The sequence below is a fragment of the Alexandromys fortis genome, unplaced genomic scaffold (assembly GCF_014885135.2).
Source record: "Alexandromys fortis isolate MF-2015 unplaced genomic scaffold, M_Fortis_MF-2015_v1.1 scaffold_80, whole genome shotgun sequence".
NCBI classification, from domain to species: Eukaryota; Metazoa; Chordata; class Mammalia; order Rodentia; family Cricetidae; genus Alexandromys; species Alexandromys fortis.
In genome coordinates this window covers 6,032,880-6,038,973 of record NW_026068174.1, presented here as the reverse complement: position 1 = coordinate 6,038,973, position 6,094 = coordinate 6,032,880, and positions in this window count along the sequence as shown.

The following is a 6,094-nucleotide window of genomic DNA, read 5'->3' as shown; positions in this document are numbered from 1 at the left end:
TGAAGAAGACAGTGGGATGGCTCAGCAGGTAGTCACATGGTACATAACCCTGGTGACTTGAGCTCAATCCCTGAGACCCGCATAAAGGTGGGAGGAGAGAACCAATGCCACCAACTTGTCCTCTGACCTCCACATATGCACTGCACACATGGCTTTCCCATCATATACACACACACATTATAAATAATTACAAAGAGACGCTCCCCATAGAATGAAATGGCAAATCAAGCAAGAAGAAAAAAATGGGATTCAAGAAAAAGTAAAACTCAGACTCAAATATCATCCTGGAGGAACTAAAATGATGACTTGAGCTTCCTATTCCTGGAAGGTAATTGCTGGGCTAGAAGTGAAGAACTAGGAGATTAAGTAAGGAATTAAGTCATCTTTGAGATGGAAGAAAAAGAAGTCACCAAGTTAGAGGACCAAGGGGTCTCAGAGCTAGAGGAGGGAGGAAAAGAAAATTCACGGGCAAGGATAAGAAATCTCAGATAGTTCTAGATGAAGTGAGGAAAATAGGCAGGAGGACAGAGAGATCTATGGGAAAGAGGGAGGGGGGAAGGGAGTCTCAGTGAAACAGGACTTGGCTTCTCAGCCTCTTACACAAGGCAGGGAACAGAAATAACCAGGCATGGCTTGAAGACTGATGGGTTTGGCAGTGAATTCTGAGTCAGGGGAAGGAGAGGCAGGAGGAAGAGGGGAAGAAGAGGAAGAAAAAGACAAAGAAAGAAGGGGAGGAGGGCACGGAAGCGGGGGAGGAGGGAGATGGGGGAGGCTATTTCTCAGACTAAGAATAAGGTGACCTTACATGAATTTAAAGAAATTCCCTCTAGTTATTTGGTTTGTGACTCTGAGAAGAAAAAGTTGGCAAAGCGACAGAAGGAACACGGAACACAGGAGGAAGAAAAAACAGGCATTGGAGTGCCCACCCTAACCTGGCTCTTGGCTTCTCTCTCGAAATCGCTAGTAACACGGAATGGAGATCCTAAAAAGCTCTCATGTACAAATTCAAGTATTCCCGTACGCCATCCTGATTTTAAGGAACACAGAGAAACACGACACTCCGCAAAGAAAGGCTTTCAGCCTAGAATCCTGTATCCAGCCAAACTGACATTTAATTTTGTGAATAAAACAAGGTAAGTTTTGATATTGGGGGGAAAAGTAAAATCGGAAAACAAACTTCGTATCTCACATTGAGAGGATGTGTAGAAGGGAACAGTGCCCGAACACTAGTCACGGTAAAGGCCTCACGGCTCAACTGGATAAGATTTAGAGTAGTCAAGGAGACAAACACCTGGCAGTGGCAGTGAGGAAGACCCACCCTCAGCATGGGCAGCACCGTTCCTTTCGCTTGAGAGTCAGACTGAATACAAAGGAGAGAGCCTGTCTATCTCACCGTTCCTTCACAGGAGTTGCTGGCACCACCGTGCCTCACGCGCTCTGAAGGACTGCTCTCTCTGGTCACGCCCTCCCCCCTCTGGCCACGCCTCCCCTTCTCTGTTGGACTGCTCTCTGGCCACGCCCTCCACCTCTGGCCATGCCTCCCCCGCTCTGATGGACTGCTCCCCCCAGCCCCTCTGCCAGGCCTCTCTCACTACGGTCGGACTGCACTCTCACAACTATGAGCCAAAACAAACCCTCCCTCCTTTAAGGTGCTTTGTAAGCTATTTGGTAAGAGCAACAAGAAAAGTCATAAAAAGGATATATTTACAAACTTGAACCATGTAGCCTTCAGAGTGCAGGAAAGAATCTTGTCAATGCAATCTTGGACAGGGAAGTAATAGAAACCCCGGGAGAGGAGGAGAATAACAAGATAAATCAGAATAGGAAAGACTGCAAAGGCTGATTGATTCCAGAAAAGGAAATTTTATTACTTTATCAATAATTCATCATGATGTGACTTTTTATATTAAAACTTTCATTTAAAAAGTCAAATGCTTGAGGTTAAGATAAAAATCTTAACTGAATATTGTCAAACATTTAAATAGTCCCTCAAGCATATCATTTACAAATATTTAATATGAAAACCACCTTGATTCAGGCAGTGGTGAGGCATTCCTTTAATCCCTTGGGAGGCAGAGGCAGGTGGAGCCTGGTCTCAAGGGTGAGTTCCAGGACAGCCAGGGCTACACAGAGAAACCCTGTCTTGAGAAACAAACAAACAGACCTTGAACTATGAACAATACATTTCAGAAAAGCTAAGCGGGTCATTACAATCCCTCGTAGTCTGTGACGAGCATCAGTCTGTCACGGGCCATTTCATTTGGTCACCATTGGTCCAGCAGAGGCCCTCCCAGGTCTGCGCAGGAGGAGCCTGGGGCTGGGGAAGCAGATTTCCTGAGTTCATATAGCTGGGAATCCCAGAACTGGCTTGTTTTCCTTGACACACATCACTTTAAAGCCACAACCTTTACTTTCTTGTTCATCACCAAGGTTACACATTAATAAAAACATTGCATACAATGCCTTTTACAAAATTACAATACTTTAAAAATACAATCCAAATTCTCTGTAAAATTCCAAAATACCTTCTTTCTTTCAGTTTAAAAATCTTTCACCTGTGGGCTCCTATACAAACAAAAAATAGCCAGGCGGTGGTGGCACACACCTTTAATCCCAGCACTGGGAGGCAGAGGCAGGCGGATCTCTGTGAGTTTGAGGCCAGCCTGGTCTACAAGAGCTAGTTCCAGGACAGACTCCAAAGCTACAGAGGAACCCTGTCTCGAAAAACCAAAAATAAAAATCAATCAATCAATCAATCAATCAAGCAATTTCTTATTTCAGGAAAGAATAACAGTCACAATTTGAACAAAGCAAAACCAAATTCTAACTAAATAACATCAGATTATCTGGGATCCACTATTCTGGCCTCTTCCAAAGGGCTTGGGCTGCTTCTCCTCTCTGCCCCCTGCAGCACACACAGCTTGTCTTCCAGGCTCAGGCTGTCTCCACTCCACACTCCTGCAGTTCTTGGCGGTCACCCCATGGTACTGGCTTCTCCAAAATGCTGGGCTCTTCTACTGCAGCGGGGCCTCACTTTCACCAACAGTGTCTCCTGAGCTCTTTTCAGAGACTCCAGTCCTGCCACACAGTGCCAGGTCTCAGCTGCTCTCCATGACTCTTCACGCCTTCAAAACCAGCAGCACCTGGGTGACTCTTACACTACCAAGTTCAGCTTCCAGCAGGAGATGCAACCTTGGCCACTTCTGGAACACAGCTTCTGTGTGCTGACCCTGAGGAAACACTTTCCAGAGGACATCACCTCAGTGATACTGGTCTCTTCTTAATCACAGACAATTCTTCAGTCCTAGCTAACCAGAACCACAGATTTTGGAGGGTAGAGAGGGACATTTCAAGACTGGGTTTCTCTGTGTGGCTCTGGCTGTCCTGGAACTAACTCTCTGCAGACCAATCTGGTCTTGAACTGAGATCCACCTGCCTCTGCCTCCCACGCACTAGGATTAAAGGTGTGCGCCACTCTGCCCAGCTCTAGAACTAGATTCTTCATGCAAATATCCTGGTAGAGTCTTCCTTTTCCTCTGAGGTGTCACAAGCCAGGCCTCCGTCATCTGCTCTCAGCATTCTTATCTTCCAAGCTCCCACAGGACAGTTCACTGAGCCCTCAACACTCAATGGCTTTCCTAGTGAGCTCCAAAGTCCTTCCACAGTCCTCCCCAAAACATGGTCAGGTCTGTCACAGCGATATCCATTACCCTGGTACCAACTTGTCATAGTTAAGGTCACTATTGCAGCGATGAAACACCACGTCCAAAGTAACTAGGGGCAGAAAGGGCCTGTTAGCCTTACACTTCCATATCATGGTTCAGCACTGAAGAAAATCAGGGCAGGAATTCAAACAGGGCAGAAGCCTGGAGGCAGGCCACGGAGAGTTGCTGCTTACTGACTTGATCCACACGGCTTGCTCATCCTGCCTCCTTACACAACCCAACACCCCCAGTCCAGGGGGGCCCCACCCACAATGGGAAGCCCTACAGGCTTGCCATCAGCCTGATCTTGGGAAGGCATTTTCTCAATTGAGGCTCTCTCCTTTCAGACGACTCTAGTTTGTGCCAAGTTGACAAGAACTAGTCAGGACAGTTCTCAAAGTAAAAGAGAATGTAAGCAACAGGCGGGTGCAGGAGTGGGAAGACGAAGGGCTCCAGATGAGGTCACGTGCCAGCCGGTGGTGGCCATACATGGTTCCACATGACCGCTGATGTACCACGAGCCTGGCCGGCACTGAGCGGGAGGTTTCAGTTGCAGGGTTTCCTTTAGGGGCCTCAGCTCTAGTTTTGGGACACATCACTAGGCAATAAGGATCTCTAAGGCTCTTAAAATGATTATCTGTGTTCGGTGTTTCTAACATTTCAATTGGGAAAATGGAGAGGATAACGCTGAGATCTGAAAGGGTTTGGATTAAAAAGAATAGTTCTTAAAACACAGATCCTAACTAGAAGAAGTAAGGACGACGAGGGACAGCCTTCCTGCATACAAGGACACTCTCTTGACCACAGCACAACCCTCAGATCAGACAAGTTCGCCGACTTTCTGCCACCTCGTTCTGACTTTGCTGATGAACTCTGTATAGATTCACCCGGAACAACACTTTTCACTTCGTGTCAGAGCTTTCATCTTCAGTCGAGAAGTTTCCTTCCTTCATGACCTCGGTGCTTTGGGAGATTATGAGCAGTTATTTTGGATAATCAACTTAATACTTGGTGGGCTGACTTGATTGATCCTACATCCAAGCCTCGCTGTTCCTGTTACACCCTAATAGATGGAGCATGGGTCTTTTCATTTGTCCCCTCAGCGTCAATGTCAGCTTCAATCTTCACTAAGGCTTTCTAGTTTACCAAGATTTCGAAAGGCTCTTCTCTTTCTTATTAACATCTATAAGGGGACTTTGGAGATTATAAACACTAATCAAAATTGCAGTTTTATTTTTTAAAACTTATTTTTGTGTGTATGGCTGCTCTACCTGCATGCATGTCTGTGCCCCATGTGCACGCGGTGCCCTTGGATATCAGAAGAGGACGTCAGACCATCTGGAGGTGGGGTCACAGGTGGTTGTCAGCGGCCACGTGAGCAAAGGGAACTGAACTCAGCCTCAGGAGGAGCTGGGCCATCTCTCCAGTCCCACAGTTCATTTTAAAAAATAGATTTTTATCTTATCCTATGAAATATAACCCGGCATTTTGATGCTCAGAATGGCCAACAGTTCTTTCAATTCACACTTAAAAAATTTAAGGTTAAACCGGGCGTTGGTGGCGCACGCCTTTAATCCCAGCACTGGGAGGCAGAGGCAGGCGGATCTCTGTGAGTTTGAGGCCAGCCTGGTCTACAAGAGCTAGTTCCAGGACAGACTCCAAAGCTACAGAGGAACCCTGTCTCGAAAAGCCAAAAAAAAAAAAAAAATTTAAGGTTAAAACATTTGTAGGAATGGTGAGATGGCTTAGTGGGCCAGAATGCTACCCTGCAAACCTGGTGTGCTGACTTTGATCTTTTGATCCCATGGTGGAAGGACCAACTCTGGAAAATTGTTATCTGCCCTCTATCTATGGGCATGCTACACACACGTCACAGATACATGAACACACAGAAAGACATGCACACACACTAAAATCTTTTAACTATGAGAACTAAACTTTAAAAATATTTGTGGGGCATGGTCCGTGCCAAATTCCGAAGCAACCTTCCTGCAAAAGCCATTGGACACAGAATCCGTGTGATGCTGTACCCATCCCGGATTTAAACCAATGAAAAGTAAATAAATAAAAGTGGAAAAAAAATATTTGTGGGACACATTATGCATACAGTATAATATATAAACATGTTTATAGTTGAAAGTTGACAGTGAAATCTCTACCCAAGTTAAGAAAGAACATTGCCTGCATCTAGAAGTCCTATGGGTACTTCTCCGGATATAAATGGCGCCTTGACATTAACAACCATCATTTCCTTGTTTTTTAGTTTTCCTACATATCTGTGCTGGCTAGTTTATATCAACTTGACACAAGCTAGAGTCATTTTAGAACTTTTTTTTTTTTCAGTTGAAACCAAGCCCCACCAGATAGGCCTCTTGGAAGCCTGTGGTCCT